This window comes from Oryctolagus cuniculus, chromosome 8 (genome assembly GCF_051225735.1).
Source record: "Oryctolagus cuniculus isolate XC-2025 breed Fujian yellow rabbit chromosome 8, ASM5122573v1, whole genome shotgun sequence".
Taxonomy (NCBI): domain Eukaryota; kingdom Metazoa; phylum Chordata; class Mammalia; order Lagomorpha; family Leporidae; genus Oryctolagus; species Oryctolagus cuniculus.
The window spans coordinates 25,358,327-25,385,134 of NC_142874.1; the positions used below are offsets into that span (position 1 = coordinate 25,358,327).

Below are 26,808 nucleotides of genomic sequence, written 5' to 3' on the forward strand. Positions count from 1 at the left end.
CCCCCCCAACTTCATCCACACCACTCGCCCTGGCAGCCACAGTTACTCACGTGCTGGTTGATGATCAGCTTCTCCACTGAAATGTCAGCTCCACAAAGGCGCTGCCTCGGGTTTTGCTCCACACCAGTTTGTTAAGGGCCTAGGAGAGTGCAGCCTGAGGAACGTGTTGAATGGATGAACACTTCTTCCAGCAAGATGCACTTGCTGGGTCATTTATGAAACAGTCCAGTGTGGGGCTGGACTTGAGCACAGCGGCCACCGCTTGGGACACCTGAGTCCCAGACTGCAATGCCTGGATTCAAGGGCTGCCTCTGCTGCTGACTCCAGCTTCCCCTGAATGCACACCCTTGCAGGCAGCAGGTGATGGCTCAACTACTTGGGTTCCTGCCACCACATGGGAGACGTGGTTGAGTTTCTAGCTCCTGACTTCGGTCTGGCCTAACTTCACCTGTTGTGGACATTTGAGGGGCGAACCAGAGGATTGAAGATCTGTCTGTCTGCCATGCAAATATATAACATGGCCTGTCCACGTCCATCCCCTGGTGCAGAGAATGGAGGACTGGGAAGGGCAGGTCCTGAAGTCAGGCCAGGCTCCCTGGGGCAGGAGTCCCCCCAGGGGACTTCTTGGAAGGAGGCAGGTTTTGGTTGTGTCCCAAATGATGGCATCGCAGAGCACAAGGGTCAGTGAGCCCGGGTCATGGGTCAAACAATCTTTATTCCTCCAAGGTATCATTGTCACTTTAATTTACAAAGAAGGAAACTGAGGCACACAGGCACACAGTGACACAAGGGTGGGGCTGGGATTTCAATCTAAGACAATCACCAAAATTCTCTTAAATATTACAATCCACTGACTCCCTGTCATTCATTCATTCTACAAGAATTTATTGAGTGCTTACTTTGGAGCTGATGTTAATGCCAGGTTGGTGAAGGAAGTAGACTAAAAGCCTAGTATGTGGTGGAGGGAGGAGAAAGTCCATGATACACAGGTGACTCAGTTCTGTAGTGTGTTGGAGGTGTGGCAAAAACAGAAAGGCGGTAAGGTGGGCTACAGATGAGGAAGGGGACGAGGGTGCTCTGATTTAAGTGGGGTGGCCAGGGATGGCCTCATTTTCCTGAGAACCTGCAGGAGGTGAGGGAGGGGGCCAGGGGGTGTTTGCAAGGAAGACACACACACAGGTCCAGGGAGGGGTGCCGGTCTGGTATTTGTGGAGATGGTCAAGGAGGGGTGGTGGATAGGTGTTACAGCACAGCTGGCAAACTGCCACTTGGGACATGGCATCCCATATCAGAGTGCCAGGCCAGGGTTCTCACAATTTTGCATTTCCCATCCAGCTCCCTGCTAATGCTCCTGGGAGGCAGCAGATGATGGCCCAAGGATTTGGGTCCCTGCTATCCACATGGGAGATCTGGAAGGAATTCCTGGCTCCTGGCTTCAGTCTGTCCCAGCCCTGGCTATTGCAGCCATTTGGAGAATGACTCAGAAGATTTCTCTCTCTCTCTCTCCCTCTCTCTCTCTCTGCCTTTCAAATAAATACATCTTAAAAAAAAAAAAAAAAGAAGAGGCACTGCAGCACAGGTCAAGCCTCCACCTGCAGTGCCGACATCCCATATGGGTGCCGGTTCTGGTCCTAGCTGCTCCTCTTCCAATCCACCTCCCTGCCAATGGCCTGGGAAAGCAGTAGAAGACGGCCCAAGTGCTTGGGCCCCTGCACCTGCGTGGGAGACCCGGAAGACGCTCCTGACTTCATATTGGCCCAGCTCCGGCTGTTGTGGCCATTTGGAGAGTGACTCTGAGGGTGGAAGACCTCTCTCTGTCTCTCTTTCTCTCTCTCTCTGTAACTCTGCCTCTCAGATAAATCTTAAAAAACAAAACAAAACAAAAACAAACCCACTGCCACAACAGAAAATGACTGATCTAGTTAAGCTATGGACAAAAGACCTGAATAAATCTTAAGAGGAAAAGACAGCAACGGGGTGCGTGTGACCGGGACAAGGAAGCAAGAGGGAAGGGCAAGGGACATGCAGCCACTCTGTCTTCCGAACCCTGAAGTGGCCTGCACTGCAGGTTTGTGCCTGTTTGCCAGGGAGCTGTCTGCAGTCCAGGCTCCTGGGGATAGCGCAAAGCTTTCCATGGCCACTCAGCCCACCTTGGTCACCACGGAGAGCCAAGAACGAGGCTCCATCATTAAGGAGGTTGTGTGTGCTGCAGTCCGGGCAGGAGAAACAGCCAGGGTGAAGCAGCCATGGCTGACACCAGGCAGCAGGTGGATAGGGACTGGACTGGGACAGAATAGCTGAACAGTAACATGCTGGGCAGCTGGTCTGCGTGTCACAGCGACAGGCACAAGAATGGACAGCAGTTAGGGGATCCACAGACCGCCTGGCTGTGAGACTGAACAAGGCAAAGGAAACCTGAGAGAGTAAAGGAAGCCTGAGCTCCATGAAGGGGTGCACGGCAGGAGGGGCGAGGGCACCCATGAGAATGGCAAGGTGAGCAGCCCAGAGCCCCCTGGGCTGCACACCCTGCCTCTACACTCTCCAGCTCTGTGGCCCTGCTGCTGAATGGCAAGCTACTCTGCAGGTCTGTGCCTCTGTTTTCCTTTCTGTAAAATGGGTGTGACTTAGTGTGTGTTCTGTTGCTATCCAGTACTGGAGACTGGGTCATTTACAAGGAGAGAGGTTTCCTTTGGCTGCCAGCTCTGGAGGCCGGGAAGGCCAGGGCAGCGGCTGGTGCTGACTTCACGCTGCTTCAGCTCAGGGCCTGCAGGTGTGCTGGGAGACAGAGTGTGAGGACAGCCTGGCTTTATAACAACCCACCCGAGGTGTGGGCACTAGGGTACAGCATGCTCAACAGCTACGTGGGACTCCCACATTCCTTATCGGAATGCTTGGGATCTAGTCCCTCCACTTCTGATCCAGCATCTTGCTAATGTGCCTGGGTGGCAGCAGGTGATGGCTCAAATACCTGGGCCCTGCCACCCTGTGGGAGATGCGGATGGGGTTCTAGGCTCCTGAGTTTGGCCTGGCCCAGCGCTGGCTATTCCAAGCATTTGAGGAGTGGACCAGTAGATGCAAGATCTCCCTCTGTCTCTCCCTCTCTCTCTGTCACTCTGCCTTTCAAATAAATAAAAACGAATAAATAAAATTTAAAAAAGAACTAAACAGGGGCTGATGTGGTAGCACAGTGGGTTCAGCTTCCGCTTGCTTTGCCAACATCTCATACTGGGGCACCAATTCAAGTTCTAGCTTCTCCATTTCCAATCCAGCTCCCTGCTAATGTGCCTGGGACGGCAGCCACAGAAGGCTGGAATACTTGGGCACCCACGTGAGAGACCTGGGTGGAGTTCTAGGCTCCTGGCTTCAGCCTGGCCCAGCCCAGGGCATTGCAGCCATTTAAGGGAGTGAACCAGCAGTCTCTTCTTGCTCTCTGTCACTCCGACTTTTCAATGAAGTAATTAACAAAATTGCCTTTTTAAAATTAAAGAACCTAAACAATGTGCTCTATTCATAAGGGAGAGGCAGTGCTGGGAGGATCAGTATGGAATTCTGCCAGAAAGGCCGGTGTCCCTCACAACCGAAATCACCTCTTCACCGCCCCTCCCAACAAGACTGCAGTGACAAGCACATGGCCACAGGAGTATGGAGACAAACCAAACTCCCTCTGTCGCACGGTGCTAGCAGTGCCCGGACCCTGGAGCGGCTGAGGAGATGACACGGATATTCTAAATCACTTCAAGTTGCCTGGGGAACCCCAGATAATTGTGTCTTTGAAGAATGCCCTTCACAAATCACTCTGGGAATTTCTGTAAATTGGTTTTTTAATTTTAAAAATCATTAATTTATTTGAAGACACTAAACTTCCTTCTTCTGTGAAGAAAATAAGCAAAACAAAATCCTTGGGCTGGTGCAGCACAGTGCGGCAAGACTCGGCCTGTGGTGCTGGCATCCCCTGAGGGTACCAGCTCGATCGAGTCCCGGCTGCTCCACTTCTGATCCAGATCCCTGCTAATGTGCCTGGGAAAAGCAGAACAAGATGGCCCAGGTGCTTGGACTCCCGCGCCCACATGGGAGACCCGGAAGGAGTTCCAGGCTCTTGGCTTCGGCCTGGTCTAGCCCCTGGCCATTGCAAACAGAAAGAAAAATCTCTTTCTCTCTGTAGACATTTGGGGAGTAAACCAGCGGATGGAAGATATCCTTCTGTCACTTTTTCTCTCTCTGTAATCTGTAACTCAAATAAATAAATAAATCATATTTTGTTTCTTTCTCTGTAATCTGTAACTCAAATAAATCATATTTTGTTTGTTTGTTTTTAAATAAAGGAGTGAACAGCTTGGGGCCTTTAGCAGAAGGTCCCTGTGACAGGGAAGCATTGTTGGACTCCCTTTGACTTGGGCTTTTATGCCTTGGGAATGTGGCAGAGTGGGCTTTGGGAACACTGACGGTGATTTGGGCAGAAATGGGAGGCTCCTGGCCCCTGAGCCCAGTTTCATCGCAGGATGCCTCACAAGCTGCCTCTATCTCCTCCACGCCCAGGGAGTGTCCCTGACCATCCCCTTCACACGCAACACCCTTAACGTGTGTATGAATTCTATCAGACACCTAGAGTGGCCAATCGCTCTGGATAGACGGCTGTATGCGGAGTCACGCCAAATATACAGCAAGCTCCAAACAGTCCTCTCTCCTCCTCACTCTTACTATACTGCACTGAATATGGTAGATGGCCAATATTTTTAAATTATTGCAATGTGAAGTTTGCTTAATAATTTAAATGTATGAGGGGACACATGCCCAGAAAACTATTACTGCTTTTCTGCCCTGGATGACCAAAGGAAGACAACGACAGATGATTGTATATTTTGTTTAATACTTGCATTGTTTCTATAGCGCAATTATAGCAATCTTTAAATTTACTTTTCATTACAAATATTTGTCAAGTTTTGTTTCAGAAACATTTTTCCTACTCTCTTGCACATGCACCCAGACACACTACAAAAAACTCATTCATAACACAGTAAGGGCAAACAGTATTCATGTAAACATCTTCCATTAATTTCCCATAATTTAAAAAATCATAAAATTATAGATATTGAATAAGGCTCATAGATTTAGTTCAAATTCCACAAAAGACCAAAAATGCTCCTTAACTGTCGTGGGGTTAACTTTGGGTTGCAATAATGCTGAAAGCATCCCCTGGCTGCCACTCTTTAACCACACCTCACAACCTTGTAAGTGCATTTCCAGATAGAAAGAGAACATAGAAAACCCAGGAGGAGAAACTTCTGAAGTAGGGAGCTCAGAATCACAGACATGACATTCTCCTGTAAGCAGGCATGACAGGGTCCCTGTGGTTTCCCAAAACAGGAATCAAGGTGAAGTACAGTGACCCAAAATGTAACCCAGTCGATATGTTAACATACACTGGTGTGTGTGTTCATATTGCTAGTATACACAGTGAAAATTTGTCATAATATTTATCATTTCATTATATCTAGGACCAAAGTGGGAAAAAAAAAAAACACGCAAGTTGACATCCTTGAAAGGAGTTTTATTTTATTTTATTTTTTTTTCCTGTAACCTAAGAGTTAGGAGAGTCGGGAGGTATGTCCTAGGGATGTGAATGGTTTTGCTCCTGAAACGACTTCTAAGAGCTGTGTGTGAAGTCACAGAGGAAGCGAGGGTGCGCAGGACCAAGGCCGTCTCTCTGGTTGGAAGTCGGGTGCTCAGGTGCATAGTCTTCCAGAGCCCAGACAGGGAGTGAGTGGGCTGTGCTGAGAAACCGGCCCCCCGCAGGCGCCTGCCGCTGCCTCGCCTCTCGGGCAGGCAGCCAGCGCTGGCAAAGCCGCGAAGTCCCACCCTGGGGTCTGAGCCCCAGCTCCACTGAGGGCAGCCTCCCTGATGTGTGTGTCTAGGCAGTGAGGGTGGCCGCCGGGAACCCCAGCTCCAAGGCTCCCACGGCCGAGTCTGGCTTCTGATTCTGCTGCCCTGCAAAGAAATTGTGCTCCGGGGAACTGCACCAGCGTCTCTAATGCCTCTGACTCACTCTGGGGCCCCTCGGGGGCCCGCAGGGATGTCGCTAAAAGGTGAACACACCTCCGTTAGCACCTAACTTACCACCAGGAAGCGGCGGAGGCACTGGGGAAGCCCACGAGCTCGCTCCACACCTCGGGGCAACCGCCTGGGGGCGCTGCCTCGGGTCGGAGTGATTTGTAGGCTTTTGATTTCTAAAAGTCAAAATTGATCTGCATTGTATCTCAATAGACTCCTAGAATTCTCACCAAAATTTGTGCAATCTGTTTAAATAGCACTGGAGTAATTCAGCTTCATTTAAATATAGTCATTCTACCAAGAAAATATTTCATACAAACATCTATTTACATACAAACACATTAAAATTTGCGAAAAGGGCTTCCACCCCTGTGATCATATGGCTTGAGAGAGTTTCATTGCTTTGAGTATGTATGCACACATTTGGCAAAAGGAAATTATTGAAATTTAGTATTTTTAAAGTAAAAAAGCCTCCAAATTCCTGAAAGTTCAAAGAAAAAAACAAACAAAAAACTATCGAGGTACCTCAAGTGGTTGCAATTTTAATAGATTTTGTGAACCTTTGATCTGTGGCAAATAAACATTACAACTATCAGTCTTGCAACGTAGTTTTGCTTGTTTTTCTAAAACAAAAGATGTCACGAGTCTATTAAATCACTACTCTTAAGACAGAAACTCGAGGCAACTGTTTTAAACCCAAAAAAATGGAAAACTGTACCTCTACCCTCTTGGAAGATTTTAAATGCATTTCGAGATGAGCGATTGAAATTTCTGTATATTCCATGAAAGTTACTAAAAGCGTCAGTACTGTCTCCCCAAGATAACCCTGTAGCTCACTGTTCACAATGAAGGAGATTTGGATCATCACTTTTCCACGCTGTGCATGCCGACGTGTGGTCTTCTTGGCCTTTTTGGGTTGTTGGAGAGAAGGAAATCGATTTTCAAGCATGAAGAACCCCAGGGCCAATAGCTTTATAGTCCCAGGCAGGTTCAGAGAGGTCGTGAAAACAAATTTCCTTCCTGGTTGCTCAGGTTGGGCTGTGGGGGTGAAGCGGGTTGAAACAAGAGTAGGTCCTACAAAACCCAAGTCCTCCTCCTCTGTGGCCTTCGCATCTCATCCTTCCTGTGAGTCGGACATTCAGTCCTCCTGTGGCGTTTGTGAGTCCATTCAATGTCCAGCTGGGACATGCTCCTCCAGGTTACGTCCTAGTCCTAACTCTACCATGAGATAGTAGTTCGTTCTAGAAAAGATGCTATGGGAAGATCTAGTCATGCAGGATTGGACTGAGACAGCTCTGAGTGAATCTCCAGGACAATGCTGTTGTTTAGGAGTGTATAGACTCACATCTCTACTCCCCACCACGTGGGCTCCTGCACATCCCTGCGGTGACCCGGATGCGGAGTCAGCTGCTTCCTGACACAGCTCCTCCTACAGTGGGTGAAAAGCTCGTCATTCTGAGGCTGTTCCACTCACACTTTGGTTCAAACAAGGACCACACTGGTCTTTCCCCAGCAGTCAACTCCTTCTGAAACCCTGGCCCTCTCCACTTCTTTCCCTACCTGCACAACACAGCAGATCTCAGGGCCCCTCAGTTCCCACCTGTGCAAAGTGGAATGTGCGTGCATGAGGGGAGGTGTGGTGGGGGACAGCAGGTGTGACAGCATCACTCAGGGGTAGAGAGCAACTGGAGGAAGGTTCGCACAGAAAGGTCTGGAAGAGAGAGGAAGAGAGAGAGAGAGAGAGCAAGTGAGTGCTGGAGACACAGACCACAAGAGAGGAGAGCAACTTGCCTGGAGAGTTGGGAATGGGGGAGTCTGGCTGGGCTAGGGTTCCACCTAGAAACTTAGGCTTCCTTGTGTGGGAGGAGAGAGAAGAAGAAAGAGCCGGGGCTGGGAAAAGGCGAGCAGGAAGTGTGGAGAATCAGGCAGAAAGTCAGAGAGAGGCTCAGCGTGGGTGTCCTCTTGCCTCCAAATTACCTGGAGGTCATAGACACATGGCCTGGTTGTAAGCTGAGTGTTTTCATTCAATATGTAATTGGAAGAATTGATCATTTTACTTCGGGACTCCTAACCATCTTCAATCCCTTTGATCCAAAAATTTTGTTCTAATTGCATTTCAAGGGGATCACTAGAGTACCCTTCTGGGATAGAAATTATATCCCAGCATGGCCGTGACCATGGGAGACCACAGACGGCTGTGTCACAGGTCTAACCTGCACCCTGCTCTCTCCGACCTCTCTCCCTGGCCTGGCTCTGAGGACCCCTGACTGGGCCTACTTCCTCCTGTCACTCACTTTGGGATACCTTTAAATAAAAACACCTATCAGAATCCAAGTCCAGAGACTCCGTCCGTCTGCCACAGATTACAGAACAATCTCTTTCTACAGAATAGAAGCGATCCTACCCTGCTGCCTTTTGAGCTAAAAACCCCATGCAGTTCCTTTTGCAGGAGCCCTTCCTGGAAGCCCTGAAGACTCCCTCTTGTACTGTGAACCATCAGCTTAAGCATACAAACAGGAATCCAGCTGGATCTCCCCGAATCCCCCACCACCTAGCTCCAAAGCACACAGCCGGGCGTCCAGGAAGCCTGGCCTTGAAAAGACTAGATGGACCGCTCGGTCACTGCCTTGAGGGGTGAACCCTGCAGGCCGCAACCCTTTTCCCCGCCCCTGGGATACCTGACCTCCAAGTTGCCGGCTGCCCTGGATCACGCTCTTCTATTAAAGGCTTCCTAAGAGCACTGTCTTACCGACAAGAGCTAGCAAACTCTCTTTTCCCTGTCTCCTGATTCCTCCACCGCTCCCAGCCATACTTCTCCCATCAGCAGGAGCTCACTGTGGGCTACAGCTTGGAAGGCCAAACCGACTGGCTTTCAAGGCCAAACCGACTGGGGGCGACAGATGGCCACTGCTGACGGCTGCAGGTCAGAGCAAGCCCTTCCTGAGACCTCATCGCAGCATCTAAAGAAGACGCAGCTCCAAATCGGTGGCATGTGGTGCACTGCTTATTGAAAACCAAGCGTTCCGGATTCATTCAGAGCCATCCCAGCTATGTTATCAATCTAATGTGCTAAACTAAAAAACAAGGGTTTTCTCCTTATTTCTGCAGTTGTGATTACACATGGCTTGCAAAGATGGCTGAAAGGCTATTGATACTGCTGCTGTCAACTACACAGGTGCTAACTCTCAGTTTATAATGCTTTGAAGCAAGTCAGTTTTGAAATTACAATGAGCAAGAGTAAGGTTTGATTTGTACCTAGAGATCAGTATGTCTGCCTTAACAGTATTGATTTAAAACTTGTTGTTTGAATTCTGTGTTAGAACTCAAGTTTGCTATTTGACTTTTGAGTTCAATGCACTGTGCCACAAGCCAGACTGCGCTATGTTATGTACATTTAATGTGTCCCCAAGGAGAAAAAAAATGACTAACACTATTGAAGATATTGCAAAATTGCCACAGTTACTGCTTAGAAATACTAATAGTCCTCTCTTCTTTCTTAAAGTATATATTACAACTCTCCCATAACTTAATGCAAACGAAGTAAATTCATTTCTTCCCACATCTTAAAGCAAAGATATCTTTGTTTACATGTGAGAATAATAATTCTATAATAACAACTCCTGGCTCTATGAGCCAGTACTTTATATTAGGGTGTAATAATGAAACAAAGAGCCAGAAAGACCTACGCACTCCCAGTGACACAAAATCTGTTTGGAAGGTTTCTCTCATCATCCATCCGGGAGGATAGCTAAGACAGGGAACAGGACTGAGAATTGAAATGACCCAAAAAGAGGGCTTCTGTGTACTAGGAAAAAAACAAAGCCAGTCTATTGCAAGATACAGATCAAAGGTTAGAAGGCAAATTATACTACATTTAGAGAATACAGATGTAATCATTCTCTATTTCCCACACGGCGCAGATGCAAGTGTGAGAATGCAATCTGCATTGGCCGGAGGGAAAAAAAAAAAAAAAAAACAAACCACTGATGACACATGACCGAAAAGCCCCATCTCCCATTTTCAGTCTGATCATTTGGCATCTCTGAATTTGGGACAGATTTAGACCCGAACCACCACCGAACGTCACGCCGTCGTAGGTCGAGTGCTCCACGAAACCTCTCAGTAGGATGTTGCTGCAAGGCTAGCTAATTTTAAATCTGGTATGAGTAATGCAGTCAGACCTAGTTAGTGTGCAAGAGCGTCGCTGCTAACGCAGCCCGAGAGGATGTGATGGTGCAGCACGAGCAGTCCCTGGCTGTCCCATTGTCGGAGAATCGTAGTGCATAGATCCAAGTTTCTTGTGCCAGGTCTCTGGAACCCCGGGACCAGGCCTTTCACTTTTGCTGGGTGGCCTGGAAGGCTTTTAGCTCCACCTGGTACCACTCGGGGGCTTCAGGCCCACTCTTGCCAGGGGGACTGTGGTCATAGCCGTAGGCGACCGTGAGCTCCTCGTCAGCCTCCACCGCTCGCAAGGTGCGGATGCATTTGATGGGCCCAAAGCGGGGGTGGACAAACCTGAGCAGGAAGAGGCACATGGTCATTCCTGGGGCCAGGCTGGGGCAGAAGGCAATCACCTACGTGCTCCTCCCTGGCCGCCACAGGTGTGGATGCAAAGTGCAGTCCGCAGGGCAGCTGGCTTCCACTCCCCCGGGACCTGGTGGGACACAGAGCCCCCCAGCCCTACTCTAGGCCCACGGGGTTGCAGCCTGCATTGTAACCACACTCCCAGGTGATGCACTGGCATGTTCAAGTTTGAAAAGCACTGCTCTATGTTTTTGAGCACACATGGCCCTCTGTATTTTGTAAAACCAGCAACCAGGGTCAACCACAAACATCTCTCCTTAATTAGAAAATCAGAGCCAGTGATCCCATCAGCATTTCAGCTCTTCTGTTTGGCAGCAGATGCTAACATGGCTGGTAGCATCAGCTTACCTGGCTGTACCTCGGGGTGAAGGCTTTGCTGGTGTCTTAGGACTGAAACAACCCTGCTTCTTTCTAAAATCCCAGCTTTTGGATCTTCAAAACAAAAAATCCCATCTTTCCCCCCATCTACATAGAGGATGCATAAAAGCAGATGAAGATTTCTTTCCAAGAGGCAGGTCTGCACTTCTCTGCCAATCTGCTTTTTTAGCATTTCCCTGGGAAGCACCCTGCAAAGGGAGCAGTGTCTCATCCCTGTAACAAACTCTCTCGCAGAACCAGAAGTGGGGTCAAGGCCATGACCAACGTCAGCTGCTGCCAAAGGCTCTCAGTCAGCCCCAGTCCCCAGCACAGCCCCCCACAGGAGAGGCTGGTAAAAATAGACTGAGCTCACCCGCAGATGCTGAGATGGAAAGGAACCAGCTTGGCTTTGTATGCATCTGGTCAAATACATCTCTTTCATTTCCAATCACCTTTTGAACCAGAAGGTCAGTTCCGGGCCCTGACGTGGAGTGGCAGGGAGTGTGTCTGTGGCTCCCAGACACATTTTACCATACAGTATGCAAAGGAACAGCCTCTACTCAGTGCCACACGGGGTGCTCTGTCCATCTTACTTTGGTTTCATGTTTCCTGGAAAGTCACTTAACTTGGGGTCAGATGGCTGTGGGGTGAGTGCTGGTTCTACACATGAGAACTGTGTGCTCTTGGGCAGCCTGCCTTGTATCTGAATCACACTGTTGTCACCTGCAAGATCCTGGCAATACTTACTGTACAGCATCTCCGGGGTGAAAGATGGGGTCACAAATGGCAAGCACTTCACATGGCGCCCGGTACAAAGTGAGGACTTAGCTAGCGCTCATCACTACGTGTGTGAGCATGTATATGAGTGTGAGTGTGCATGTGTGTAAGCTTACATGCATGTGAGCATGCATGTGTCAACATGTTTGCATGAGTATATGAACATGCACATATGTGAGCATGTCTGTGTGTAGACATCTGTGAGAGTGTGAGCATGCAAGTGTGTGAACACATACATGTGTCAGAATGTGTGCGTATGCATGAGTATGTGAACATGCATGTGTGTGAGCACACAAGTGTGTGTGTGTGAGTGTGCAAGTGTACAGAATGACCAGGCTGTGCTCCATTGCAAAGGAGATGCCTGACCCAGGGACTCAGGAATTCCTCATTAAAATTACAACTCTTTGTCTTTAAATTAAAATATCTCATCACAATTTACACCATATTTCTAGTGCAGTATAAAAAATAGCACTCCTGAAACAGAGCTCTGGGTAGCCTTCCAAAACATTGAAAATAGTCCTGTGTTGAATTTCTGGGCCTAAGTCTTCTCTGAGGATTCCCTCATATTTTCATTTTCTTGCTCATTGTCATTATTTTCGGAGGGTAGATAATGGGCAGGCTGAAAAGAGCGAACTCGGTTTCAAGTGATGGTTCTTGAAGAAGGCACCAAGGCGCAGCAATGGCTAAGAGCACTTAGGCAGAGTGCTTAGGAGGCCAGTGTTTCCTCGCCTGGGATCTGGGAAGATGGGGCAGTGGCCTCAGGAGGGGTAGGCAACGCAGGACTCACAGTGGGCAGGGCACCTGCTAGCGGTGCTCAGTGAATGTGAGCTGCACGGTCAGCCGCAGAGTCAAACCTCTGTGCCAAGGGGCTTGGCTCCTTGTCGGCCCCTCACCCACATGCACAGCTGGGAAATTAGCTCCCGGATGTCCCATGTGACATTTTGCACAAGACCACAGTTTTGAGGGTACTTCAAAAAGTTCATGGAAAATAGAATTGAAGATATGTTTATTTTGGTGCAAAATATTTTGAAACTCATGAATATGAAGTGGTCTGGAAGAACGCATAGAAAATGTATATTAGGGGCCGGTGCTGTGGCATAGCAGGTTAAAGCTCCAGCCTGCAGTGCCGGCATCCCATATGGGTGCCAGTTTGAGTCCCGGCTGCTCCACTCCCAATCCAGCTCCCTGCTAATGTGCCTGGCAAAGCAGTAGAAGATGGCCCAATCTCCCTGGCACCTATGTGGGAGATATGGCGGAAGCTCCTGGCTTCAGATGAGCTCAGCTCTGGCTGTTGTGGCCACATGGAGAGTGAACCAGCGGATGGAAGACCTCTCTCTCTCTGTCTCTACCTCTCTCATAACCCTGTCTTTCAAATAAATAAAATAAATCTTTTAAAAAAATTTAAAAAATGTATATTAGGAAAAAAACTACACATAGATTTCAAAATTGTTTGCACAAAACAAGCTTATCTTTTAATCCTGTGAACATTTTGAAGTAGCCTCATAAAACAGCTTACAGAGTATTGCTTTAGGTTAAAGCACATATAACAATGCCAATGATTTCAGAAGTGAATGTCATGAATTGGTATTTGGCTGTTGTTCATGTAGTCTTTCCATGATCTCAGATGACTAATATTTGGTCACACTGAACTTGCAAACAAAGAAAGCAACAAAATCAAGACCTCCTGAGTACAGATATGTAATTTTGCATAATGAGACCTTCTCTTGGGTCCCATGGTCTTTTTCTTTTGGTGAGAAAGATCGTGTCCTTGCAATGAAATCACAGGACGGGCCGGAGCAGCTTAAGCAGCAATAATGCTGTTTAGTTACTATTGCTTTAAAAAGGTTGCTGTTAAGCTGAGCACAGCTTGGAATGATGCTCTGGCCTTATCCACATTGGCCATGGGTGCCTTGGGGTTAGTAACCGTGTCAGTTTCACTCCACATGACACATGTCCTTTGCCCTTTAAACAGAAGATGCAGCTCCAGTGCTCGTTACTGGCTGCCAAGCAGAGCAAGGCGCTGCCAGATGATTTTTTCAGCCATCTCAGAGACGCGAGAAGGAACATTCTTGAGGAACCTCCAAATCCAGGCAATTTTCCTCCAGATGAAGTGCACACGATCTGCTCTTGCCTATGCTAACAAGTGGGATGACTGAGGGCCGCAAGCTATAGCTGCACAGAGAGGGTTGCACACAGCTCATCAGCTCCCAGGCATTATTGGCATCCTCCGGCCAAGCTAAGGAGAAAGATGGCGATGGTACAAAGTCCCAGCTGTATGCTTTTGAGAACAGCCAGAGATGCTTGGCTTTGGAATGAGAACATCCAGGGAGCACATGAAAACTACTCAACTACTTGGAGGGCTACCTTGTAGAAGACAGGTTGACACAGGGGGCAGGAGAGAAAGGGACACAATCAGTGTTGAGGGCTGGATGTCATTTGGGCTTACTATAAAGAACTTGCTAGTCCTCTGAGCCAAAGCTAATTTCATATCTGTTTCATTTGCTGGGACAGCTGCCTCTGCAGATAATAACAATCCCCCCTAACCTGTGGAGGTTTCCAAGCAGAGATTCAATGAGCAGATGGAAGAGAAGGCTCAAACTCCAACAGAGGGTAGGAGTCAGATTATTAATATTTTTAACGACCACCTTAAGACATAAGTCACACATCATACATTCACCTTTGTGAAATGGAAAAGAGTATGATGCTTAAATATTCAACAGTTGTGCCACCATCCCCATGATCTAATCTTACAAAGTCTAATCCCCACAAAGTGAAATCCTCTACCCATCAACAGACACCTCTCATCGCCCCCCTTCCAGTGCTAGGAAAGCACGATCTACACTCTCTTCAGATGTCCTATTGTGGACATTTCCTGTAAACAGCGTCACACAACAAGTGCCGCTCTGCAGCTGGATCCTTTTGCCATGTGTTATGTTTTCAGGTCTCATCTATACTGCGGCATGTGCCATTCTGTTTTGTTACCAACTATAGGGACTCGGATTTGACCAGTCTCTTCCAACACTGAGACCTCATGCCCTGGGCTTAGGTTTGATTTTCCTCCCTGCTTCCACATCATGAAAGAGTTCTGTAATTGTCTCCAGGAGCAGAATAACTTTGAGCTTTACCATTATTCCCAACAACACTATGCTTAATTTTCCAGAATGAGAAAGTTGATGGACAAAGAAGGCAGCCAAAAAGACAGCAGCCACTCAGTATGGAATTTCCATAGCATTTCTCCCCTTTGAAGCCCTTTGTATTTCTTAACTTGCCAAGGCTGCGAAATGGGGCTGTTTGGGTTCTGAGCTTCGAATCAGTACCCTGTGGCATGAGGTGGAGGACGCTCAGTGGTTCTGATGGGGCAGGAGACATCTTTTCCACACCCCCCACCCCTCAGGGCCCTGTGGCCCCAGAGCCACCCCAGCACTGGCGTCATACTTACATATCATAGACGCAGTTTGGAGTGAAGGAGGGATTCGCCTTGTGTCCCAAGGAGGCACAGTACTTGGATACGTGGTTATAGGGCTCAGGCACATCAATGACCGTTTCTTCATCGAGGGAGAGGGTGTTCCCATTAAGGACCCAGTCCCTGCTGTCAACCTGCAGAGAAGAAGATAGCAAGTGTCCAAGAGGCTCCTCCTCCCAGGGGCTCAAAAACATTGGAGACACTAACTCGTATGTCCTTCAACTTCATAATCTTAGTGTCAAAGACATGGAAAACTTAATATGGGCTGGCATTGTAGAGCAGCAGGTAAAGCTTCCGCTTGTGGTGCCCGCATCCCACATGGGCTCCGGTTCAAATCCTAGCTGCTCCACTTCTGATCCAGCTCCCTGCTACTGCACATGGGAAAGCAGTGGAAGATGGCCTAACTGCTTGAGCCCATGCCACCTACATGGGAGACCTGGACAGAGTTTTTGGCTCCCGGCTTCCGTTTGGCCCAGCCTGGACAATTGCATCCATTTGGGGAATGAGCCAGTGGATGGAAGATCCCTCTTTTTCTGTCTCTCCCTCTCTTTTTCTAACTCTGCGTTTCAAATAAATAAATAAAATAAATTTAAAAAAATTAATGCGGTTCTCCACATACTGATGGTGCAAATGACATATATGGGCAGTTCAGTTTACTATTGATTGACGTTTTTATGTCCCTTATAAAGACAGACAAAAGTATAACCAGATAAGCTGACTTAAAAGTAGACAAGGGACCAACCAGTGCTATGGCGTAACGGATAAAGCCACCACCTGCAGTGCCAGCATCCCCATATGAGTGCCAGTTTGAGTCCCAGCTGTTCCACTTTTGATCCAGCTCTCTGCTATGGCCTGGGAAAGCAGTAAAAGATGGTTCAAGTCCTTGGGTGGGCCTCTGTACCCATGTGGGAGACCACAAAGAAGCTCCTGGTTCCCGGCTTCAGATCTGCACAGCTCCAGTCGTTGCAGCCACTGGGGAGTGAACCAATGGATGGAAGAACCCCCTCCCCCCACCTCTCTGTAACTCTGCCTTTCAAATAAATAAATAAATAAATAAAATCTTAAAAAGTAGACAAAGGCCACTTGTTCTTTTCCTGAATGCCTGGCCGAGGAGCTATTGTGGTGATGTCCCTCACCAGCAGGGACCTTGCTAAAATTCTGCCCCCCTCCAGCCCCGACACTGAATTTGCCTTCGTGATCAACCAGGCTGCATCCTGCAGCTCTCCAGGGCCCCTCTGGCGTGCTGGGAGCATCTCTGCTGTGCCCAGCCATGCCCAGGAACGCCCCAGGCCCCAGGTTGGAGTGGCTGAAGAAGCTATGAGCATCTCCGTGGATATAGAGGAGGCCCCTCCCGGGCGGGGGGGGGGGCAGCACAAATGTGCAAACGAAAAAGTGGGCAAAGAAAATGAGGCAAAAGAAGAGGCAAAGTAAGAGCATCCGGTGGAACCAGGAACAAAGGGGTTGCAAGACGTCCTGCATCTGTGCCCCAGGTGGGCCATCAGCATGACTAGCAGACAGTCCCCGATGAGGACCAGTGTACTCTCCTACCTACAACAGGATTCGCCACCCGCAGGGCAACCATGAGGCTTTCTCTCTCCAAAGTACTCCCAGCCAGCACCCCCAGGACCTGGGCATGCCGGCCCAACAGCCTCCTGGTGCCAACAGGACTGTATTTTCGTACAGAACTGCTTACTCTTGGAGGCGGACCATCCCTCCTGCCTCTCCATCACAACCATGCCTTTATCTGTATGTGACAGTTACTCAGTGGGCACTCACTGAGTGACGATCACGTGTCAGATATTGTTCTAGGTACCAGGGTCCAACCCAGCAGTTGTCAAGAGTGCACAGAATCCTCATGGATCTTACGATTCCAGCCCGGCCACGTCATGTCAGGACGGGACCCTTGGTCTCATGCACCTTACACTGTTAATGGCTGTTGCTTTGGTCTGGATGTGTTGGTTCCCCGGAGGGTTCAGGGTGGCAGTGCTGAGGTGTTGGGAACTTTAAGAAGTAAGGCCTAAACGGGCCCTGCGGTGGTTTGCTCTTGGAGGACACGCAGGCCCAGGCTAGTTCCGGAGAGAACGGTTGTTAAAGGGAGCCTCCTTTTGTGTGTGGCTGATTCTCTTTCCATTTCTCTGTCATGAGTGGTGCAGCCCAGAGTCTATCACCAGGATGTAGGTACCACGTTGTTCAGCCCCCTGTAGCCACCAGAGTCACAAGCCTCTTTGCTTTGTAAATTACCGAGCCTCAGTGGTTTTTTATTTGTTGTTGTTGTTGCTAGCAATGCAAAATGGCTCAAGACAGTTAATGAATTTTTCCTATCTCCTCCACAGAATCTAAATTTCATGAGGGCCAGGAGGGAGTTTCATTCATCTTTATAATACCACACAGGGAGCGCCTGCACTGTTTGTTACTGGATTTGTGACCTTGGCCAAGTTGCTTAACCTCTTTAAGCTTCTGTTTCCTTTCTGTAAAATATTTAAATAAATAAACTCAGGCTAAGCATCCCTAACCTGAAATCTGAAATGCTCCCAAATGCTAAACTGTTTAGTGCTAACACAATGCCACAAATGGAAAATTCCACACCTCACCGCATGTGACAGGTTGCAAAGAGTGGGTGCACTGAAGATGTTCTATAAAACACCTCCAGGCAAGTGTGTAAGGTGTATATGAAGCATACATGAATTCGCTGTTTGGACCTGGGCCCTACCCCAAAACACCTCATATGTATATGGGAATATTCTGAAACCCAGAACACTTCTGGTCCCAGGCATTTCAGGTAAGGGACACTAATCCTGTAACATAGCATTATCTCAGAGTTACTCACTTTGTTTTTTGTTTTCCCAGCCAAAAGCAAATTTATTCAAAGGGAATAAGTGTGCAGAGGTGGCTGATTGCCAGCGTGTGCACAGAACTCCCAGAACTACTTTCAGAGGTTGAACTTCCGGGACTTTCTGGATTGTTCTATAGGGACCCCAGCTACCTGGCCACAGCCCAGTTTGAGCAAAGCACCATCTTTTGCTGTGCAATTGCTCTGAATGTAGAATAATGTGACTATCTCCGGGCATTTCCCCTGCTGGTGCAAAGGCGGGGGCATCAATGTGGGTGCCAGACACAAGCTTAAGTCCCAAACTCCTCCAAGTGAGATAAGGGTGAGGCTCCCCAGCTGAACTTTGCCTTTAAGCAGACTCTTAGGAGGCGAAGAAACAAAACCAAAACACATATATGTTGGACACAGTATCAAGGCTTGTGTCACTTTAATTTTCTGATTTTAGTCTTTTTTTTTTTTTTTTTTTTTTTTTTTTGGCACTAGAACCCCTTACTCCTGACAAGATGTAGGCTAGTGGATGGACTCACACAATCAGAAGCAGGGGCTTCCCCTACACAGCACCCTGCCCAAGCTCATAGATTAATTATCACACAGTCCGACTGGAGCTTGATTCTTTTTGGACACTGGGTATGGTCCAGCACAAAGCACTTATTGCCTGATTTATGACATCATCACACTTTCTATAAAACAGCAATGGAACTTGTAAAAAAATATTAAGCCTCAAAAAGAAAAAAATAAAAGAGGAAACTATCCAATCAATTTTATAGAAATGCCAACCCATTTGTTCCTTAATATTTCTGGTGAATATGAAAGTAAAGAATGCTATCTGGCACAAAGCCCTCAGCCAATCTCGTCAGCTTCCTCTCCCACCCTCTCACCTCTTGGTGTGTAATTCGGACTCCATTATAAAAAGACATGGCGGTATTGGGGCCCACTGCCACTTTCGAAAACAGTCCTTCTCCGGCGCTGGAAATGAGAGATTCTGCAACATAAACCCTACAGAGAAAAAGAGGGTTGAATAATGACTTTCTAGTTTGATAAGTCACTTTTTACATCAACCAACAAAGGGCGTTGTGGCTACCAAAGCCAAAATATCAGCTTATAATAATCCAACAAAGAAGGAAGGAAAGTAAAATTATAAAGTTTTAGCACTGGGAATGGCAGAAGTGGCAGTTATGTCTCTTTTAAGAGTGGTGTTCAAAATTTGCCAATAAGATTATTGCATATTCATAAAGCTGCCTGGCACTTGACACGAGGGGATCTCTTTTTTCTTGGTTGAATTTTATCTTTTTAGTTACTGACAATTTTCATGGTCCTACTGGACAAGTAAAAGAACTTTCCAATATTCATTAAAACTATATTCGAGTTTGTCAGTGCCAGCTAGGAGGGAAAGACTGTTCTAATTAAACCTCAAGATGAATCTTTGACATGAAAGAATGACAGTTATTAAGATAAATAAAAATTTGCATCAAATTGAGAAGTTTCTGTACTGCAAAAGAAACAGGAAAGTAAAGAGGCAACTGACAGAATGGGAAAAAATATTTGCAAACTATGCAACAGATAAAGGTTAATAACAAGAATCTACAAAGAGATCAAGAAACTCCACAACATCAAAACAAACAACCCACTTAAGAGATGGGCCAAGGACTCAATAGACATTTTTCAAAAGAGGAAATCCAAATGGCCAACAGACACATGAAAAAATGTTCAAGATCACTAGCAATCAGGAAAATGCAAATCAAAACCACAATGAGGTTTCACCTCACTCCAGTTAGAATGGCTCACATTCAGAAATCTACCAACAACAGATGCTGGTGAGGATGTGGGGAAAAAGGGACAAAAAAAAAAAAAAGATAAATGAAACGAATACTTCCCAATAAAAGGCTATATAATGGGCCTCAGCTATTTATAACCCAAGGTCAAATGCAGCTGTTGCTTCTTTTTGTAAATAAAGTTTTATTAGAACACAGCCATATCATTTTGTTTAGCATTGTATACAACTACTTTAGTGCTACAAAGGCAGAGTGGAGTAATTACAACAGAAATCAGATGGCCTAAAACACCCAAAATATTTAGTGTGTGGCCTTGTCCAGGAAAACCACTGATTTCTAACAGAAAACAGCATTCACGATTATGGAACTGAATTTATTAAGGCAGTAGATGTCCCGGCACCTGGCAGGAACTGGACATATAATTTTTGTTACATGGACCTTAGGCTTATTTTGTGAAATGAAAGATTGAATTATTGCTTCCAGCGCTCTACTTTCCCTGTGACAGAAGTACAGGAAGGAACTTCAAAACATTTGTGGAAAAATAGCATTAAAAGATAAGTTTATTTTGGTGGAAAACATTTTTGAGCCCCATGCATAGCTTTTTCACAATACAAATTCTTCATGAACTTTTGGGAGACCCCTAGGACATCCTGCCCCTGCACCATGCAATCTTGGTGGTGGTGGGGGAGTGACATCCCTGCCCTTCTGACTTCCTGCCTGCTCCCCAGTGGAGCCCAGCGGAAGTGACTGCATGCTGTGTGTCTGGTGTTGAGAGGTGAGGCAGGTCTCTGCCAGCCCCACTACGCCCACCCCCAGAGTTCCCACTGTTTCCAGGAGGAGAATATGCCCAAGGGGACAGCGGCTCCTGTAGCCGGAATCTTGGAATGAAGACATGTGAAACAGACCTGAACCCGACTTGAAGCCTGGAGTCCAGCCCAATCCAGCTGAGCCTAGTTGGTCCCAGTCAAAAGAGGCTGAACTCCAGCCAACCCATAGGACCAGGAGCATAAAAGAAAATGTTTGCTTTTGTAAAGCAGCAGTGGTTAGCAAGATACTGTTAGGCAGCGTCATCACAACAATGATAACAGGAAAGACGGACACATGCAACTATGGACTGTGTTGTTTGAGGCTAACAAAGAGACCAGACATCCCTCTGTAACTGGGCCAGAGTCTCATGTCCAGAAAAGAGGCCACTTATTCATTGTGACATTGTAGAGTCAGTCCTGTTAGTCAAACAAGGGAAGAGCCCTATTTCTGAGATGGTAATAGAAATAGAAATGGAATGGGAGGCAATACATGCTTATTACAAAGAGCAAAGTCGACAGAAAACCCACCTTGGAGAGTTCTTTACTATAAACAGACCCAGTGCTACCCAGGCAGGGTAGCAGAAAAAAGCCATGGGGAGCGGGACCTCAGCTGTGCCGTAGGCGTGAGAGGAAATGGCACAGGCTGGGCACTCTGGGAGTGAGCTTCCAGAATCAGAAATATGTCCCTTACAAGCTGGAATCTTTATGTGTCTCACACCTCCTTTGTTTCTCTTCTGTCCTTTCTTAAGTGGATAAAGAAATTATCTTGGGTTCCAGACCCCTCTGCTGGGCATGGAAGATAAGGAGGGCTCTGGATGTGTAGGGGACAGCTTTAGCGAGTGTGACGTGCTCCCCAGGGGACAGAGGGACTGCTGCATAAACTGCAGCCCTGGAGCCCTAAGAAGGGTGACGCAGGGTAGGCAGGAAGTTCATTTAGGTCTGCTGAGCTGGAAGTCACAAGCCCCCATTTGTAATACTATCCTCCAACTTGTGAAACAAAATGCCCCCTTTCCAGGGTTGCATCTGCTTCATCCGGGCCCTAAAGGGAGGATACCATAAAAATATGGACATTAAGCTCCCAGGTGGAACTTGGGGAGGAGGTGCCATATAATTCCTAGGTGGCTTCATGCCTGTAGAGGCACCATCCCCTCCCTCTTAAAAGAGGCCGTCAACTGACAGGGTCGGTCTCTCTCTCTCTCTCTCTCTCTCTCTGCATAGACCAGGGCTGGAGGTGCTGCCAGATGTCCTCTGTCTCCCCTCCCTCCACCCCTCCTCCCTTCTGGCAATCCTCTGGCCCAGCACCCAGTCACGATGGGTCTATCTCTATGGGCAGTAACCCACGCTTATATGTGTGTTCACTTTCTCACCTTTGAAATACATTTTGCTCCTATTTTTTGTATCTTATATGTGTCTGTACTTGCAATGCTTGTCTCTGGGAAGCAAGGACCTGGAGGGAAAAATTAAAGCACCCTAACCCACATCAAAGGCACACGTGGACAGGGCGTGGCAGGCCCATGTTTCTTCCCAGCCAGACTTGCATCCCGGGACTGCCACTGGGCTGTGCTGGGCTGTGCTGGACAGGTGGAGAAATCCTGCTACAGGGACAGATTCTGCATGGAAGCAAAACGGCTCTGCTCAGACTATGTGCGTATTTACTTGGAGGACTTGCAGAGGAAAAAGGCACATTTGCAAGGAGCTTGGTCTGGGCAGGAGAGCCCCAGAGGTAGGCTAGTTCCCCCGACTGGGGCGGTTTCACCTCACACAAATGGTGAAAACCACAAGGAGGAAAGTACCTCTCTGATTCATAAGGGTCTGGAAGCAGAGCGTTGCTGGAGATGCAGGAAGAAGTCGACTTGTCGAAGTGGTACACGGAGCCTAAAAACAAACAACAATGTCAGTCCAAGTGCACAGGGCAGTGAAAGTGTTTTCTCTATCCCTGAGAGAAAAAAGAGCTAAGTAGCGAAAAATGTCATTCAAGTTACACCAAGCAGAATGAAATTCTTCAACTTAAGCGACTAGCTTTCAGAGTCACTCTTGGGTTTTATTTTTAGGTCTTAACGAATAGCCATCAGCCATATCTCTTAAAATCTCCATTTGCTTTTGGGTTTTCTTGAGTCAACTGATTTGAAAGATGCTTGGGTACTTAACATTTTTAATCAAGAAAAGGCTTTATCATGAAATTTTGAGATCTCTTTGGTCAGATCAAATTGGGTAATGCATTTAATTTTTTTTTATGGTCTGCAGAATTCAACAACTGAGCCCAGGCAGGAGTCCCTAGCGCTCAGAACAGATGTTCAGCCTCACTAGAACTAAGGGCAGCACTGCCTTTGCTAACGCATTAATGAAGTCATCACACTCCTCTGAAAGTAGTGCCAGAGCCAGTGAGTAATTTATTCCCGAAACTGAGGTACACAACTGTCTTAGAATAACCATTGGCTCTCCTCAAAGAATCAGCCCTAGAGAATCCTCACCGAGCACCACCAAGACATCCAGTGCTCTGAAGGCTAACAAAGAGGGAGCTGAGATCGGCAATTAGAGGGCTTGCTCCTGCAAAGTCAAGCATTGGGAGCACTAAGGCATCACTGATAACTCTACTAATCAATCCCTCAGGGGTCTCCAGTTCCTGTTTCTGGTTTTTTTTTTTTTTTTTTTTTTTTAACAACCCAAACCCAAATTAATGCTTCAAATTGAAAGTTAGAAAACAACCCTAGGGTCTAACTAGGTGACAGTCCATGCATTTCAAAAGACAGGATTTGATGGGGTTGTACAGGGAACGGAAGAACCGAGGAGTTGGACGGAAACAGGCAGGAACTCAAAGGTGCTACCTAAGCCAAAGACCAAAGGAGGAAGCATGTGCCCACGCCTCCAGAGCTGGCGCGGTTGGAGCTACGGTGCACCTTCCTGGTGGGAAATGGAACCAGGAGGTGACAAGGCTACTGTGGAAGGCACTACCTGACACAATGAGGGCTTCACACTGCTCCCTTCCCTCTCTTTGTGCCAGACCACAGGACTCTTTGTGGTCCAATCCAGACAGAAGCCTGCAGGGGGCAGACACCGCTGCACTTAAGGCAGGGCAGAGACTAGATGAGGCACAATTCTAAGAGCAAATTGGTGACAGACATGCACACAGTCCAGGTATGGAATTTCGTGTGAATGTGTGTGCTTTAAGATTTACTTATTTATTATTTGAAAGGCAGAGTTACAGAGAGGTAGAGAGGTAGAGAGGTAGAGAGGTAGAGAGAGAGAGAGAGAGAGAGAGAGAGAGAGAGAAAGAGAAAGGTCTTCCATCCACTGATTCACTACCCAAATGGCCACAATGGCCAAAGCTGGGCTGATTGGAAGCCAGGAACCAGGAGCTCCCTCCAGGTTTCCCATGTGGGTGCAGGGGTTCAAGGACTTGGGCCATCTTCTACTGCTTTCCCAGACCATAGCAGAGAGCTGGATTGGAAGAGGAGCAGCCGGGACTCAAACCAGTACCCATATGGGATGTTGGCTCCGCAGGCCATGGCTTTAACCCGCTATGCCACAGTGCCAGCCCCGTGAATTTGTTTCTAAAAACCTTTTTAACAACCCAACTGTTGTGTGGACTCTCTGTTCCACCATGTGGAAACTCTCCTAGGAACCCCATGTACTTCCTGAGATGAACACTCTCATCAGAGCCGGGCTGCATGCCCCAGGGCTGTCAGGGACCAAGCAAGGATGCACAGGAGCCGTGGATGGGTACCCTCTTTCCAGGGTGTGCTGACCCCCACTCTACCCCCTGGCACGTGCACAGGGCACATCCTTTGCTTCTGCTCCTTTCCTGTGTCCAGGACTTTATCCTGGGCTTTTGACTAGATCCATTCCTTCTCTTGGCCAACGCCAAGTCTTGGAGGGGAGCTCAGCCTTCAAGATGGAGCGGGGTGGGCCAGTGAAAGGAGTTCCTGCCTAGGCGAATGAAGAGGTGAGAAGAAATTCCACCCTGAAGCTTAAGTGAGAAAATCTGCTGACGTAAGCAGAGAACTAGATGCAGTTTGCCGCTCCACAAGCACCAAGAGAAAGGGCTGGCAGGAGAAGCCGGGGCGGAGGTGGGGCGTGCTTTAGGCGAGCTATTTACATAGTCTCTTTCCTCTCCCAGCCATCAGTCCTCATGGCCACATGACTCCTGTGGGACCCTCATTCTCTGGCTGATCAGTGGGAGGAAGGACTGGGACAGAACTAGGCCTACACCATGCTTCTTCAGGGTTACCCAAAGCAGCAAGGCTCCTGACCCTTTCGATTCCAAGTTGTGTGAAGTTTCCTTAAAATTACCAAGACCTGCTAGAGTCCTGCCAAGAAATCCTTTTTTTTTTTTTTTCTTTTTGGTCTTATATGACAGTGAACAAGGTGTTTTCTATTTGCAACCAGGAGTTAAAGAAAAGTAATTGGAGGGGCCGGTACTGTGGCACAGTGGGTTAACGCCTTGGCCTGAAGCGCCGGCATCCCATATGGGCGCCAGTTCTAGTCCCAGCTGCTCCTCTTCCAATCCAGCTCTCTGCTATGGCTTGGGATAGCAGTAGAAGATGGCACAAGTCCTTGGGCCCCTGCACCCACGTGGGAGACCTGGAGGAAGCCCCTGGCTCCTGGCTCCTGGCTTCAGATTGGCGCAGCTCTGGCCGTTGTGGCCATCTGGGGAATGAACCAGTAGATGGAAGACTTTTCTCTCTGTCTCTGCTTCTCTCTGTAACTGTCTTTCAAATAAATAAAATAAATCTTTTTTAAAAAAAGAATAAATAACTTGCTCAAGACCATAACACAGTAAATGTTAGAGAGCTGGGACTCTGATTAGGCAACTCTTAGGTTCAGGCTCTTGGCACCAAACATGCTGTCACTTTTGAAGTTTTAAAATTGGCATCACCAGCTGGGTTCCTCCCCATCCCAAGTCACCTTGTTTCTAAACACTGTAACGCTGTCTCCTTTCACAGCAGATGTCAAGAGCACAGGCATTAGAATCTGTAGTTCAAAGATTACTGCTTCCTTTTTAAAAATACACTTTTCATCTTGGAATAATTTAAAATATACAGAAAAGTTGCAAGGATAGTACAGAGAGTCCTTGCTGTTTCTCCCAGTGTTAAGTTCGTACATTCCCATGATACATTTGTCAAAATTAAGAAACCAACAGAGACATTACTATGAACCAAACTCCAGACTTTATTCAGATTTCACCACTTTTTCCACTAACGTCCTTTTTCTGTTCCAGGATCCAATCCAGAAACCCACATTGCATTTGGACTGCCTCAATTTCTAACTTGGAAAAAAGAAAAAAACCTGAGACATTTAAAGCAACTGAAATTGGACCTAAATACAATGCTAGCTTTCCCATTTTTGGACACTCTTTCTTTGGAGACTCTCCTTCAGATTCCAAGTTGCTAAATATTCCTTAAGCCTGGAAGATGATAGATTTGTTACCTTTTCCACTTCTTTCTCCTTGTAATCTAATCTGGGTCATAAATGGTTTGCAATGACTCAGACCAAGTCATACAGCTTTCTTATGCTGTGCCACTTGGAATGCAAAATTTTCATTTTTTAAAAAATTTTCCTGATTTTCTACAGTAAGCATGGGATATAAAAGGGATCTTCAAAAAGTTCATGGAAATGCATAGTATGAAAAAACTATCTGGGGATTTCAAATTTTTTGCACCAAATAAACTTATTTTTAATTCAATTTTCTCATGATTTCTCAGGAAGTACTCTTGTGGAATTGGTTTTAAAAAGATGGAATATTCTATTGAGGTCGGTGGGTTCATCCTGGCTTTAAGGGTAACATGTATTAAAATTGTTAAGGTGTATGCCAGTATGTGTGACTGGGAGAGTACATGGAATTGATTTTGGATTTCTTGGGATTTGTGAATGGTGGAGTTTATGAGAGATTTTCAGGAAGTGCTTTCTCAAAGGATGGGCACCAGTGGCCAAAAACAGAGGTAAAGATCCTTAGTAAATGCTGGTCGTTGAAGTCCAGCAGCCTGGTGCAAATGCAGAATGAGGCAAAGCAATCCTGACTGATGAGTCCTTGTGTGTGTTTTCCCCTCCAATAAACCTTTTATTTAAGGAATACAAGCTTAATGCATTTCACGAGTACAACTTTAGGAATACAGTGATTCTTCCCACCAGAGCCGCCCTCCCACTCCCACTCCCATCCCTCCTTCTCCTTCC

At 47.2% G+C, this 26,808-nt stretch overlaps 1 long non-coding RNA gene across 1 annotated transcript; it reads right to left on the reverse strand.

Annotated features, from left to right (window-relative positions):
- Positions 1-15,217: 15,217 nt before the first annotated feature.
- On the reverse strand, positions 15,218-22,560 carry LOC149124935 (uncharacterized). Its single transcript, XR_016212525.1, has 3 exons — positions 22,431-22,560; positions 18,938-19,055; positions 15,218-15,363 (listed from the first exon to the last, which is right to left on the reverse strand). It is a non-coding gene; the product is annotated as an uncharacterized LOC149124935 (long non-coding RNA).
- Positions 22,561-26,808: the final 4,248 nt, after the last annotated feature.